General features: G+C 34.7%; 1 pseudogene; it reads right to left on the reverse strand.

Annotated features, from left to right (window-relative positions):
* Positions 1-14,310: 14,310 nt before the first annotated feature.
* LOC128168868 (uncharacterized) lies at positions 14,311-16,421 on the reverse strand (annotated as a pseudogene).
* Positions 16,422-16,838: the final 417 nt, after the last annotated feature.

Raw genomic sequence — 16,838 nt, forward strand, 5'->3', positions numbered from 1 at the left:
TAAAAACGACGCATATTCATGATTCATATGCCTTAAATTTTGAAAAGGGTTTTTAACGTAGAAATATTTTAGGTGATATGTTAGGTTAAAAATATCTCAAATTATCTCGAGATGAAAAACAGTTTGTGTAATAGTTCAAAGTCATTCCAGGCCACCAGGAGACTTAAAAGACGGTTATAAGTTGAAATAATTTTCAGTCTACGCAATGTGCACTTTTTCTCCTATGAGATTGGTAGAAAACACACGATGTATAAATTATCATTTATTTCATTAATTGAATTGCTATTTGGCACAAGGGAGATATTTACCAACGACTCAACAGTTTCCTCACATTTTCATTAAAATAAGAGAAAACGAAAAGACACTAAACGTGCTATATATATATATATATATATATATATATATATATATATATATATATATATATATATATATATATATATATATATATATAGTTAAATCCAAAAAATATTGCAGTGTCCGGTTTTATATACTGTGGTTTCATTAATATTCAAGGGTATCAATTTTTGTGGTTAAAGTGAAAATCACAGTTTCAAGGATACGTAAATTCGTGGCCAATGACACTATCAATACAAACTGTTAGTAGAAGTTGCACTTCAATGAACATTTATTTTCATGGATAAACTTAACAACGAAATCCACGAAAATTGGTATTCAACGAATATTGATGAAACCACAGTATAGAAAATTTGAAAAACGAAAGACAACACAGAGTGTATATATATATATATATATATATATATATATATATATATATATATATATATATATATATATATATATATATATATATATATAAAATTGTCTATAAAAATATTTCTTATAATACAGTGATTTGATAGGTAAGGCTGTGTAACACAGAAATAGAGCAGTATTTCCTATGATTTTATTTAATGTTACGACTAAATTATGATTTTAAAGGGGCATGGTCACGATTTTGGTCAATTTTTTTTTCAATTTTAATGTCTATTAATAATGCTTCAATAATCAAAATTTGAGTGACATTTGTTGAGTTATCAGCGAGTTACAGAGCCAATTCCTTGCTTTGTAAACAAAGCTTTTGTTTACATTTTCAATGTTGAAGTGAAAATTCCAGTTTTAGACCTAAAATGAATGTGTAAATCGTTAAGAACTGTTTATTTATGCTTAATATAAATAAGAATTTTGACAAATCATCTTGAAAAGGATTTTTTACTGGTACATGTATATTGAACCTATGTAAACAAAAACAGGGCACAGCTTAAAACTCATCGACGGCCACCCAAATTTCACTTGATCATAAGAAATGCATTCATAAAGCATTGAAAATAATAAAAACAGGAAAATAAAATTTGATGAAAATCGTGACCATGCCCCTTTAAGTCCCATCTATACATTCAACTACATGTACTAAACACCCTTCTATACACTCAACTAACAAGAGAGTGATGTTTTATGTTACATTTCATTTTTTTCCGGGGGAGGGGTCCAAGGGATGAAAGATATTTGAGTTTGCCGGGGGATAGGGCATACTAGTATGAGTCATATTTTCAATAAGTTTACAACGTTCTAAGAAGTTTGAATAATACAGAGGGATCTGCCCCCCCCCCCCCCCCCCGATCCGCGCCTGTAATGATAAAGCGATTTCAAAAGCATGTCATACAATTGTCGAGAATTTGTATTCGTTTGCAATGGGTGTAACGTGCGGCAAACACTGGAAAACTGATGCATTAGTTCTTATAAATGTCCTTTCATGAGAGAAATCCTAGTCTTGGGCTTAGGATTGTGAGAAATGTTTGACAAAATTCGAAAGTTATGTAAATCAGCAACAAACGCTTATCAATCAGAGGCAGATGTTTTAAATGTATAAAATGCAACAAGTTTGAAAAATAATTCTCAATTGCATTTTGAATTTTGCAGGATATACCTAAACTGTAGTACTGTATAAGTCTGTTTCATTATACAAAGACCTGAATATCTAAAAAAGAAAATGGGGGGATAAGATAGCGCAAATACCCGTTTGGTTTAGTTTGAATTTATTTTTTCCCAATTAAATCAATTCAAATATATTATAATAAAAGTTTGCAAAAGTGTAATTTCTAATTGTTTTCTTCTTTAAAATATATTATACAAACAATATAAGAACAAAATATCACCTTAAATTTTGGTGGTTTCAAACCCCCAACATAAAAACCCTAGTTACCAGTATATAATTTTAGCTTATGTCTGGTGTTCTAACCCCTGAGCACCAAAAATCGATATCGATGATATGTTAGATATATATTGTTTTGAATAATTCTAAAAAAAAATATCAGATTTATGGATATTGTAGCTTTTCAGTATCTAATCCATCCGTGTATGCCTATTTTACACGACTTATCCACCCATCTTCTTTATCACATCACCTGGATCAAATGCCGTCTTGTTATACAGGACTGAGGAAGCAGAGCTGGACTCTTTGTTTCTTCTTGTTCTAAAGTGATAATCATTTAACACAGAAATCTGAATTAATCTACACATCATTAATATAAATCATCATTATAACCACTCTATTTTTCGATTTACTAAGTATATAGCGCAAGCATACCATGTTCAACTACTAGTAGTTCACAACAGAAACACTGTGTGGAAGGCGCTAATCGAAAATGCGGTTGATTTGGATCACATACTATACTTTTTTTCGGGTATCTCGAATTGACTGTTTGCACATTTAAACAAAAAAGTCTGCGTGTAGCGCATTGATGAAAAAGTTTTCCGGTCAATTTTTCTATTGATCGACGCATTAAAGAAAAAATTGACCGGAAAACTTCATCAATGCGCTAAGTGCTACGCGCATTGACGAAGTTTTCCGGTCAATTTTTTCTTTGATGCGTCGATCAATAGTAAAATTATTATCTTAATTCATTTCTTATCATTTAATAAAACATTTTCAAATCATAAAATGGGAAGTGTCATTGATCAAAAATGTACATGTAAATAAGGGCTTTATTATAGATTTGACCACGCTCTGACCGAAATTATCACCTCATAATATTCAAAGAATAATTCCTTTTTACTTATATTTATATCATTTCTAATTTCTATACTTTAAAACAACAGTTTTAAAACCACTATTTTTCAGGAAGCACATGCTATGTATTACTACGCGGCGCACCAAATACCGTGTCTCGGTTATGTTGTAAGACACGCCCATTTTGTGTCACTCATGTTTTATGAAGTTATCGGGTTATAATTTAATTCTGGTTGTAACACGCATTCTGATTTTTTTTATATCGCATAAAGAATGTTTCCTACGTCATAGTAAGACTAACATCAAAAGCGTACCAATCCGCCTGACGTTACTTTTGAATTTTGTTCAATTTGCTAATGCGCGTTATGAACATTTTTGTTGCACTCATCGTTGCAGTGATGAGAATACATCTTTATAAAAATATAATGATTTAATGCTTATATTTAAGTTTTTTAAAATTCATTCCCTTTCGGCAATTATGATTTATTTTAAAAACCTCTGATTACTCAACAAGTAATGCGCTATTAACGAAAGACCCACTGGAACAGCCGAATTATGGGGACAAAAATAGTGCACAGCGCTTTGAAGTCTAATAATACAATATTGTTTCTCATTCTGTAATTTAATGAATATACGTTTGATATATTATGATATTAATCAATTAAATTCATTTAACTGTTGAAAAAATATTTACATCAATAAAATCTCAATCAGCGTAAGAATAACATCATGTCGTGATCTGCTTTGAAGTCGCGAGGAGAGTCAGTCATGTTCTTCGAGAAATACTAAAGGAAGTTTGAATGTATTCATACGCACCAGATCTGGTGATTCAGTCTTCTGTGTTATGCTTAACGAGGCCGGGTCTAATTAGTTTTGCCGAAGATTTTTGAATGACAATTTTTAGATGAATGTCTACTGATATAATTATTATTTTAAGATTAAAAAAAAAGAAGACATTTACCCAACCGTTTGTTTATGGGGTCATCTCAAGTTTGTTAATTTTTAACATAGGACTCTATGGGATTTTGCTTGAAATGTATCAATTTTGCACATTTTTTTAAACATTTTTTAAAAACTTATGCCCTATGGATTTCTTTTTCTGTTCTACATATTAAAGTAATTGCTAAAAAGCATCAAATGGTCAAATAAAAAAACATTTTTACCTCCTGGTTTGTTCCAGGGGTCTAATCAAAGTTGTTTTTTGTTTGCCGAATTTCCCAGATTTGTCAGATAATGGCTATTTTTTATTTGAAAAAGGCGGAAATTGTGATCTTTATAGTATCATTAAAACATTCGGACATATTTAAGTAATAAATGAATATATAACATCACATATCAAGGGTCATTAATAGCGAGCGCAGCTCGCCGGCGCGCCGGCGAGCGAAGCGAGCTCTAAGAACCAGTGTGCGCGGGAAAAAGAACGAGCTAAACCTACAGTTCATCAAACAAATTTTTTTGTCTACGTCCCATAATGCTCTCTAATGTTTTCACTCGTGGTGCTATGCCAAAAATGGCTGACTTTTAACTCGTAATTTACGGTGACTTTTAAAAAGTTTGAAGACACGTTTCGAGTACCGCATATGCCTTGGCGAGACTCAAAAGATTTGTTACATGCTTCTATACATCCGTATTGAGTCGAGAAACGTAAACAAAGACGAAGAAAGTCATGGATGACGTCACAGTGCTCTCGCACTATATTTCCGCGATAAATTTAGAGGTGGATCAAACATCTGTAATGAGTGTACAATAAGCTACAATTATTTTTATCATCCTTTACATTGAGGAAAAAGGTAGTGACCTTGACCTGACCTTAATGCAAAAGCAAAAAGGTCAAATTTGATTAATTTAATAGAATTATTTGGAAATATGATCCGTTTGACTGTGTCCAAATTTCATGAATTTCTTATTATAAAAATATGTTAGATAACGAGAAGACTCATTCCTGAATAAAACAAGCAAATATCTACAATCTCAACTGCTAATTAATGATACACACTTTTTTATCATTAAGCGTTGCAGTCGCACCCTTTAATTACTGTAAAATTGACTGCAAGTCTTTTATAAAATAGCACCTTTTCATTTCCCTAAATGCTCATTATTATTAGTTTTATTGTACAAAAACATGTGTCTGTACCGTTTTTGTACAAAATGTGCATTAATGAAGATAGATAGATAGATAGATAGATAGATAGATAGATAGATAGATAGATAGATAGATAAAGGTCGTATTTACAAAGAGTGCCGCTGAAAAAAATAAAACAATTCGTTCGAAGAGTGTCCTCTGGCGGAAAGAAAAAATCGATCACAAAAGATTAATTCATCAAACTCTTCCAGCAAAGAAGGAGTTGTAGGAAATGCTGGTTTTTTTTAGGTATCTATAATTTTATGTGGTCTTGGCATATGCATGCTAGTTGATAAAGGAGCCACCATGTATTATCAGCCAACAGCAAACCGCTAACGGTCTAAGGAAAGCTGTATATGCCACTTTTAAAAGATAAACTAATTTACACTTCAACAGTTGCTGTTGCAGATATATCTGTGGATGCTTTCTTGGGTTTATACTTTTTGCTCAAGTTTCATTGTGTTGTAGACTTGACAAATCATATCCCGAATAATGAAGATAACTCTATTTCTATGATAAAAATGGGTTACATAAGATGTTTTCGAATTAGTTTGGCAATTACCATTCACATACCGCGACGGTCAGAAATTATCACAAACTGCAAAGTTTGCATATCTGACAAAGAAAGACTGCCAGAGGGTATAGGCATAATGGAAGGCGATGACGAGTCAGAAAAGGAATAAAAAGAGAAACATTTTGATTCAATTAATGAATTTCTTTCTGTAAGGCTCACGAATTTAGGTTTGAAGGTAAAAGTTATTAACAGTGGAACTGTTGTTGCACATCTGACCCCAGTAAATGAAATAAAAGAAAGACCTGATTATATCAGTAAAGAGAAAGCAAAAGAACTTAATCTAGCTCTGTTCAATAGGTCAAGCAGTTACATATATACACAGGATCTCAGATGCCTATACGTCATTAAGAGGAACACCGAGGCATTCGAAAGGTCACATCGATAGAAAAGTCATTAAGCTCTTGGACCTCTGTGTGATTCTTGTTCGTAAAAAAGACGATAGCTTTCGTTTCTGGTTTGATTACAGAAGACTAGATACTGGCAGGCTAAAGTTAATCCCAAAAATAGGCCTAAAGGCATGTATCCTAAAAAAGGGCCACTATCTATCATTTCAAGGTAAGCCATTCAGGCATCTTAACGCTTCTACAACCTATGAGCATCTGATGGAGACAGTTTTTGTGTGGTCTCCAATGGGAAACATGCCTGATATATCTAGATAATATAATTGTGTTCAATAAAACCGAAAATCTACTGAAAATCTACATTTTGGGCCAGTTTCGGGCTGAAACAAGCCAGTTCAAGAAATTTTTACATTCTTATCCTCAAATGCACAATATGGCCGCACATCCCCCTTAAATGAAATAACAAAGAAGAACGAGTTTGATCAACGTAATTGCCTTGTAATGATTCAGCACAACGTGAAGTAATCACACTTATCCATGCCTCATTGCACACAAGATGTCATACAGATAGAAATGCATATTTTCCTTAAACTTCCCAAAAGCAGCGATGTTTGAACTATTTTTGCTTTTGGTTGGTGTTTGAAAACAACACTGTACAAATATAGGTTGACAGTTCCTTGCGACTTTTTATCTGTTTTAGATTTTAAAAATGCATAAAGGAAGCTAAAAAACCTACTTCACGTAGGTAAATAAAGCTATGTAGGTAAATCAAGCTACATACTTGTAGCTTAATCTTAGTGAGATAATGCACAAGACAGGGGCATAGTGCATGCACAACACAAGACTATAGCGTGGTCAACTCGGATATTATACAGCCCTTCGGGCTTTATTGGTTTGACCATGCACGCCCCGACCGAAATTATCACCTCATGATACTAAAACAATGATTTCTTGTTTCTTAAAAAGGTAGGTCGAATAAGTTACATACCTGATCAATACAATAACGATGATGACGGCAACCATCAGAAACAGGAGAGCCCCCACTCCTGCTCCAACTTCCGTCGTCGGAAAATTATCTTCGAAACGAGGTTGTTTCTGAGGGTCTAGACAATGTATCAAAGAATTACTCAGTATGCTCATGTATTTTGTATCCGAATAAATTCTGCAAACTTCAAATACAATTAACATAAGGATTCGCTGATTTTAGCGCCAACATGTCATACGTATAACGGAAATGCTCTTTAATTACATCCCATGTTGTAAATTGTAGTGACAGAAATTAAATACTAAGCACAATATTCAAAAGAACGAGTGCACTCAAGCTATGGGAAATAGTCTCTTCTTCAGTGTTGTTTTGTTTGTATGTAGAAAATATCAACAAATTGCTTTTTCTGTAATATTTCAGCACTGGTGGATACTTCTGATTTAAATGCACGCTAAACTTCACCAACATTAACATACATTTAAAACAATTAAGGATTTCTAAACGCCTATAGAAAAACAAAATCCGTAAAAATCGTACCAAACCTATTTGAATAGTGTCTGTTGTGCCTTGAAATGAATGCCAGTTCTCGATTTCCTTATATATTAAATCGTGAATGTCGGCTAACCCCTCCTATGTTGTAAAACTTCGTGCTCTTTATATACACTAAATTCAGCGCTAAAACTTGTTGATTCTTATGGTTTACATATCAATAAATGATCATGATGTGAGATAAAAAAAAAACTATGTCTAATTTGAATCATCAATTTTTCACTTTTTACCGGAGCCCATAAGTGCACTCGTTCTTTAGTAATTTTGCATTTTCAGATATCATATTCCATCATAGATTTAGATGTATTACAATTGTACGTACCGTAACATCGATCCCCTTTCCAGTTTCCTGCACAGCCACCAATGCAGGCTCCACTTTCTCGGGCACATTTCTTTGCAACACAGTTACGACTGCAATTCTTATCACACATGTCACCATAAACTCCCTCAGTGCAGTTCTGTGTACACCTACCGTTATTCATTTCACAAACCTCTCCAGAACAATGAACAGAACACGATGATGTACACTTGTCTCCCCAATAACCCGGTTTACAGCTATTACAGTGTTCGGTATTTTGATCACAGGTTTGTAAATGACAATTTACGGGGCACGATGAATCACAGGTCCGACCCCCGTATCCTACCTTACAGCCTAATGTACAATGTCCATCTGCATTATCACAGATGCTGTCAGAGCATTCAAAACTACAGTTTGTTTCGCAGCTCCGTCCCCAGTATCCGTTGTAACATCCCTTGGTGCAATAACCACTGGTATCACAAGCTTTTTCCTTACAGGAATTGCTGCATTCTAAATTTGAATCAAGGAAATGTCACAGTAAGGTTTTAGCAATCATACATAAGTACAGTTCTTAAAGTAAGGGAGTTTTAGGTCACCTGAGTCACTCAGGTGATTGCAATTGGTCTTCGTCCGTCGTCGTGCGTCGTATGTCGTCCGGGTGTGCGCCGTGCGTTAAAAATTTTACATTTTTAACTTCTTCTTGAAAATTACAAGGCCAGTGGTTACAATTTTTATTGTGAAGCATCTCAATAGTAAGAGGATCAACATTGTTAAACAAATTTATTTCAAACATTTCAAAAATCTTCTTCTCTACTCCCACACATATGAGAAAAAAACTGAATGCCTGGATATGATGTCCATGAAGCCCTCTATACCAAAATTGTGAAATTCATGGCCCCTGGGTCAGGGGTTCAGGCTCTCGGGTCGGGCCAATATGACCATAGAGTAAAAATGTATTAGATCTTAGAAAATCTTCTTCTTTACTTCCAAATATATTTGTTAAAAACTAAATTCATGGTTACGTTATCCATGAAGCCTTCTACCTAAATTTTGAAATTCAAGACACCTGATACAAGATTTAGGCCTTAGAGCGGGGCAAATATAGCCATATAGTGAAAATGTATTAAATCTTTGAAAATCTTCTTCTTAAATCCCAACGTGTGAGAAAATGAATGCATCGTTATGATGTCCACGAACTCCTCTAACTTCAGGCCGGGGGGGGGGGGGCAACGCTATGGCCAGATAAATTAATGCATAAAATGTAAACAAATCTTCTTCTTAACTCTCACAGATCTGTAAGAAAGACTGACTTCATAATTATGTTAAACAGGAAGTCCTCTACTAAAATTGTAAATTTCATGTCTCCTGGAGTATGGGTTTTGACTCTAGGACGGGGCCAAAATGTATGCATAGTGTAAATCAGGGCTGGAGTTAATTTCAATGGAAAGTAATTGATTAAATTACAATTACTTGCTTAAATTCTTCAATTAAATTACCATAATCCTTACAAGAGTTTTCAAATGTAATTAATTAAATTACAATTACTTTGCAGATGTAATTAATTAAATTACAAATTACATTTCATAAAAATTTACTAAAACCATGATTTATATACAACACATTAACATTTAAGGAGGTATACACAGCTAATTGTGCCACATACGTTTCACATATGTTTGAACTTAACACACGTACAACATACGTTAAACATACGTTACACACATGTGAAGTCAAACCGTACGTTACACATATGTTGAGAAACGCATGGTTAACATACGTGTGATAACATACGTTCAACATCACATATGTTTAACATACGTTATATTTTACATATGTTAAACATATGTGAACCATATGTTTTACATATGTAGATCTCAAACACATGTTACACATATGTTGATAAACACGTACCTGGTTAACATGAGTTCTAAAAACCATATGTTACACGTGCGTTAATAATATATATGTTTTACATATGTGTGAAGGCATGCATTTGAATAACTTAACATTGAAATTATCTGCATGCGCGGATCTAAGGGGGCGGGGGGGGGGAGGGGGGTCGGAGGGATCCCTCCCCCCATTGGAGGGATCCCAACCCCCCCTCCTCCCCGGAGGCGTAGCGCATTGATGAAAAAGTTTTCCGGTCAATTTTTTCTTTGATACGTCGATCAATAAAAAAATTATTATCTTCATTTCTTATCATTTAATAAAACATTTTCAAATAAAAAAAATGTGAAGTGTCATTGATCAAAAATGTAAATAATGTAAATGAAGCGGCGCGTATGAATACAAAACAACAACAGCAACAATATTCAAAATGGATGCGCCTTCAGCTGATGCAGAGCTATTGAACTGAATTTAATGGATTAAACACAAATAGTGAGTTAAAATCTGAACCGGCTGAATTGAAAACGAAAGGAAAATACATGCGGTAGCTTGTGATGTTATTCACTGTGCAGAAAAACTCGTAATAAAACTAGTTTTCATGTGAGATCGCTGGAATATGCAACTGGACATAACCATCCAAGGAAAGGCGATCGTGGACGAAAATAGCTGATATGTCGACAAAGAATAGTATGTATAAGCGACTTTGTAAACAGTGTGGTAACTATAGATAGCCAGTGATGTATTTAAATGGTATATCTGCCGCTTGGAATGCGCCGAAGGAGTTGATACCTACTCATAGCTTTTCTTTACGACGCTTATTCTGATGACCGATCATGTACGTGTCTAAATTTAAAAATTATCGTTACCAAATTTGAACAGCAGTGTTACCGTGAAAGTTTATAGGCTTATATGTTCGTTATAATATTCATGGAAAAGGAACAGCCAGCCTCGCTGTAAATGTTGATTGATCTCAAGCAGACGAAATCGTGAGAAGACGCTTAATTTTCCATTTCGTGAATCAAATAATGTGTTTTGTTTATTTTTGAATGTTAAACTTTCTGGTTTTTATATTCACAAGGTTGCATTTTGTTTGCTGACAATAAAACAAACACAACTTTACATTTTGTTGACAGTGTTTATCTTGGAAATTCCCGTTTTATAAATAGCTTTAGATCAGAACAGTTGAGAAAAGTAGATCCGGCAAAAACTTTATTGATGCAGGTATCAAAGAAATTTTTCGACCAATCAGAAGGGCCGATATCTCATCAAACGACTAAATATTAAATGATATCACTTTTCACTCATTTTGGATTATATATATATATATATATATATATATATATATATATATATATATATATATATATATATATATATATATATATATATATATATATATATATATAAAAAACAGCACACACACACACACACACACACACACACACACACACGTTTTTTGTGTATGTACATGTATATGTATGATTTGTTTCCTTCGTCATGCAAGATTAAGCCGATTTAAAAAGATCAAATATGTACATAAGGGAATGTTTCCACCTGGATGAGGGTTTTCTTGAGAGGTAACATGTAAGCAAAATTGGGGTTTCAGTTCCTTGGGGATAAATCAATATATAACAGGAATTTTTAACGGAATAAAGCTCTTCTCCCTTTGTTGATTGTTTCTTGTTAAATAAAAGTTGTCGCTTTATATATACTCCTGTTATTTGCAACACTCTACGGGAAACTTGCTGATTTTACTACGGAGCGTGCAGTACATGCACTTTAAAGAGGCGCTTTAAATCCGTCAAAAGACCTTATTTAAGCTTGATTACCCCTAAAGAAGCCAAGCCCTATTTCTCTGATATGGAACCCCCTAAAAAAAACCCTCCTCCCAGGGTAACTTCCCCTTATGTACAGATTTTATCTTGTTAAATCGCTTTATAATAAGATTCGTCGCTCTATATATACTCCTGTTATTTGCACCGCATTATACGGAAAAATCGCTGATTTTACAATGGAGCGATGCGTGCAACGCATTCACTTGACTGAAGCACTTTATTCCGTTAAATTCCTGTTTTATATATGTACAATGTTTTTTTTATATACGGAGGTAAGCGTTTCTCTAAAGTGCATGCAATTCTTCTTAGTTAATTTGCCATTTAGCATACAATTCAGAGAAGAAACTGTATGTTTTTTTAATAACATGTGCTAAATATGGCTTATTCCGTAGGCGTAAATCACAGAAGTTAAAAAGTAAGTTAAATTTATAATTGATCTGCTATTTAAAATTACTATACCTGTTTTATTGTAAATCAAAAATAGGAGCGCCATATTTAGTAAAAGTGTTCGTTTAAACAGCTCATTTTCAGAGGTTGAAAATTAATTGTCATTATACATGACTGTGTAATTCCATGGAAATGATAGATCTATCTAAATATTCGGGTACAATCTGCATACATAAAGATGATACCGGTAAATTAACTTACCATATAAAGCTCTTTTGCGACTTACATGTATTCCGTAAATGCCTAACATTCACCAGCTTTCTTCGTGACTTTATTGGTTATTTTTTAAAAATATTCCTCGATGATGAAGACTTATAAAATTTTAAATAATACGTACAATATTTATGCTTGGCTAACCCAATGATTTATAACCCCGTGATCCATATTATTAATTTCAAGTTTTCAAGAAGGATTAGCACCCAAAAACTTATTTGCAACGCGTTGCAGATAACAGTATATAGCCGTTGTTTCATTAACATAAGCCACATGTCTTCTTAAAATTAATTCGATAACGAATCCGGAATTTATACGAAATCGGTTTTAGTTTTGTCGATGACAAAATATACGTCACATTTTTACGTCATACGCGTCACGGAGGCAGAAGATCGAACTGCAGGATGAATTTAGCAGAGGTAATGATTGTCAAGCATTCGTTTTTATTTACTTGCATTTGAAAATTATATCGTACAATTACCGATGTCAATAGAGTAAACATGTAGCAAGGAGCTGTAGCTGTTTTCTCCGGGAAAATTCGGGTTGAATTAATGACGATAAAAATGATATTTCCCTAGAGAGCTACAACTTAGCAGCTATTTGGTTTAGTTAATTAAGAAGAATCAATACTTATCAAAACCCATAAAATATATGTCGATCTTGGATAAGACGCATTTGAAAACTGAAATATTTGAAAGTAGAATAAACTAGAGCAAAGCCTATGCAAAGTAACGAGTAGGTCTTCCATTGCAACTAAGTGAAATGATTATTGAATTGCCTTTGTTAAGTTGTATTCTTATTGCATGGTTAATGAAATTTTTTTATAGGCATGCATTGGCTGCTTGACATATCCCTGGAAGAGGACATCAACTAGCTAACACAGTCAATGACAGATGTCTCTTTGAATTGATAAAATCATAATATAAGTACACATACCATTGCATTTCACAATTTAAATATTTTTTAAGGGTCATTAACACCGCTGGGAAATTTTTTCCTATACAAGTCCAACCTATAGTCTGTCCCATTGACCCAAGATATCTATGCAGCACATTTGGACGATTTTTAATAAAAATACACTTACCTGTAAAAGAAGTGCAATTGAAATAGTTGAAAGGAATATTTTCCAAAATAATTACATTGACACAATATCATCTTTCACTCGGACAAAATTCACAGGAAAGAAAACAGATTCCTTAAGGAGATTGATAATGGGGAATGTTTACATGTTTTCTCCATTCGGAATACACTCGGAATACGTTGCGCAATATTTCAACGTTATCATCCGGGCTTGCTGCAATACAAAATCTCCGTAGACATCACATTTTTAAGCATTGGATTGAAACCTGATAAGCTAACAGGAGCGTTTGTACTGAGAAATCTTGGAAATGTTTCATACTTTTGAATGAACATCGTTTGAATCCTGAGGTAAATTTATATACATCAAGCAATTAAGCCAAATGTGAATCCAAAATACCTTGGGACAGAGTATAATGAATAACTCAAAGGTATGGATTTCTATGACATACTTCATTAAAAGTAGAAGTCACCTATGGAGGGTAATCGTGTTAAAAAATCCAGACATGTAAACTTGTAAATCCGAATATGTAATCGTGTTGGTGTGTGAGTCTGAGTATGAATATGTGTAATTCTGATCGTGTAACCTATAAAACTCAGGGATAAACACTTTAGAGTTGACCCCAATGGCCTTCAATTTAATATTTCCTACAGATGCTAATTGCAGCTGTAAAATGCTGTTTGTTATTTACATGTAACCTGCCACTATAATACAAACTTTCCATCTGTAGTCTCTGCATTTGTATTTCTATTTTCTGAACTATCATGGTTGACATGTTGCAAATCAACAAATGAGCCGCGACGGATAGAAATCGACCTTATCGGTAAACATTACGATTTTTAGCTTTAATTGTATTCCAATAGCCATGACACTAGGTAACAAAAATCTGAAAACAGAATTGAGATATCTTAAAAAAAACCCAAAGATATTGCATTTTAAACAACATGATTTAATTAAAATGATTCCCGTTTCAATGGGTTTCGAGAGCCTGTTGTGACGTCACAACGTTATAAATGAAACATTCAATATAATTAAAAAGTATCGTATATAACCATTAGATTTATAGCAGTAAGTTTAAAATGTGAGTTTTAAACGTATTTACAAGTTAATGCATCTAACAATAACCACGGAGTTGGTTATTCCTCGTCAGGAGCAGGGCACGTCAAGTCTTTGTACGGCGCTTTTACGTAAGGTCTAATCTCTTTGAAGAGATAGCGTTTTCTGTCTGCTGAAAGTCCAGCTGGAGCGATAACCTCTGGAAATCCGTGGAGAACTTCATCCATGTTTACCCTCTCTTTCAAAAGGTTGATCCGGACTTCAGGGGAATCGAGCGTGTGCTTGGCAAACACTAAACCTGGCTCATCGGCAGTAAATCGGAAGTGCTGGAATTTTCCGATACCCTTTAAAGGCTTGAAGTGAGTGTTGAAGAAAACATCCCATCCATACCACTGCAGCCCATTCCCATTTCCTCCAAATCGTGCCACGGTGATGCATTTTGCGGAATTTTCCACAACTGTTTCAAGTTCGTCGATGCCATTCACCTCCGATCTGCGGAATTTCTTCTTGAGCATGCCGAAACAGGAATCACAAAGGCATTTCGTGTGACCAGCAATCATGAAATGAAGTTGGATTTCTTTATGTCGTCCAGTGCAGCAGCGCCACGCAAGATAATGCAGTGTCGTTTTGTTTTTATTCTGTCCAACACAGTTATCTGCATGAAAATGGCACGTTATTTCTCCATAACTGTTGGCATTTAAGTAATGATGTACCATGCTTAAAACTGCATTAGGTCCATGTGTTTTGCTTCCGTTTTCCCCTATCGTTTCACTCTCATCGATGAGGTAGTTTGTCTGAACGGGAAAGTTCTCCTCACAGATGCCGAAAATTTGGACCTTTTTAGGTTGAAGGAAGAAGAGAGCGCCGACTTGCTGTGAGGAATGGGGTATAGTGATATACTGCGAAAAATCAAACGTGTAATGAACTTCAGTGAAGGGCATGGAACATGACTGCAGATATTTTCCATGAGGTCTCTCAACATTCTGTAGCTCAACTCTTGCTTTTTCCGTACAAAGCTTGTAAAAATCACGTTCCTGTTTCGCCTGTTCTACATGATTCATAAGTCGTTGTGTTAACTGTAATTTGATTTCTTCTGTAAAGGCACCGGCTATGTCTTCCCTTAGGTCATGGCAGGTCTTGCACAAGTCAGTTTTTGGTTTGATAAACTGTATGTAAGGAACACAAGAGTTCCACGCCTCTTTGAAGGTCGTTAGCTCCATGAAGGGACTTCCAGTTTCCAAGCACGCCTCCTTATATTTCGCATGAATTGACGCTTTACTATCACTGCATGGCAACAGTACAGGAGCTGTGTCGTCACGGGCTCTTGGGGCAGCAGGTAATGGCAATCCAAATTGATCCGCATATCTCTTTATAAACAGAACAGCACCTTCTACAACACAAAATTGATGACCGTGATTTGATTTTTTCCCTGTTAAGCCATGAACGCGGGGGGATACACCATTTTCTTTAAACTGTCTTTTCAAATTTTTAAATTCTGAACGTCCCAGTTCAAACAAGGATCTCCATGCACTTTCACAGATTTCTACTCTCTGAAAACAGTAGTGAAATCGCTGCCGTTCTCTTTTTCCTCCACTTGTGCCGACGTCTTTTGTGATGAGCTGATCTTCAAGTTTAGACAAAATGTATATGTCTCTTTCACCTTTTGTATATTCTCGAAGTCTTAAAATCAAGGAATATGCCTGATATTTGAAGGAGGCAAGTTTAAGGAAACACTTCTCCGTACATCCGCATCCGCTTTCAAACGTCCGCTCTATGTACCCCATCTCTTCATTTGTGTCCTCGCTTTGGTCTGAGACTGTCGCGGTAGGACGATCGGTGCAGTATTCACCACTCTGTTTCTTATATCATCTTCGTCAACTTCATCTGTATCAGCATCGTCATTCTCTGAGCGACTTAATACCGACGGTGTTGCATAGAGGGGAACATACTCATGAAAGTACTGCGTAGCTTCCTCTTCAAAGTCATCGGCCCCGGATCCAAGATCCGCAGAGAGAATCGTGTCCATACTGAAAAAAGAAAGTTATTTTGTGATCAAAACTGAACGAATTAAAATCACATTCTTTTTTCATGTGAAAAAATGTTATTCAAATATCAACTTTTACTACTTTAAATTTCTAAAACTGGATTTTTTTTAAAGGAAAGGGCTAATCTGCATCAGCTAGTTTACATTTTTATATAGGAGTACAAGAAACATATGTTGCTCTCACACACGGGCGAATCCAGAAATTTCCGAACCGGGGGGGGGGGGGGGGTTGTTGTTAATCAGTGGTACGTAACAAAGCAAAGTTGGGAAGGGCAGATAAAACTTACCCCAGAAATGATTGGGGGAAAAATTGTAACAAGACGGGAAACATTAATCAAAACTCCTAGTAAAAGTGTCTTACTATCATAGTGGTATAGACAAAAGGTAAACATTGTAATA

The sequence above is a fragment of the Crassostrea angulata genome, unplaced genomic scaffold (genome assembly GCF_025612915.1).
Source record: "Crassostrea angulata isolate pt1a10 unplaced genomic scaffold, ASM2561291v2 HiC_scaffold_61, whole genome shotgun sequence".
Lineage (NCBI taxonomy): Eukaryota > Metazoa > Mollusca > Bivalvia > Ostreida > Ostreidae > Magallana > Magallana angulata.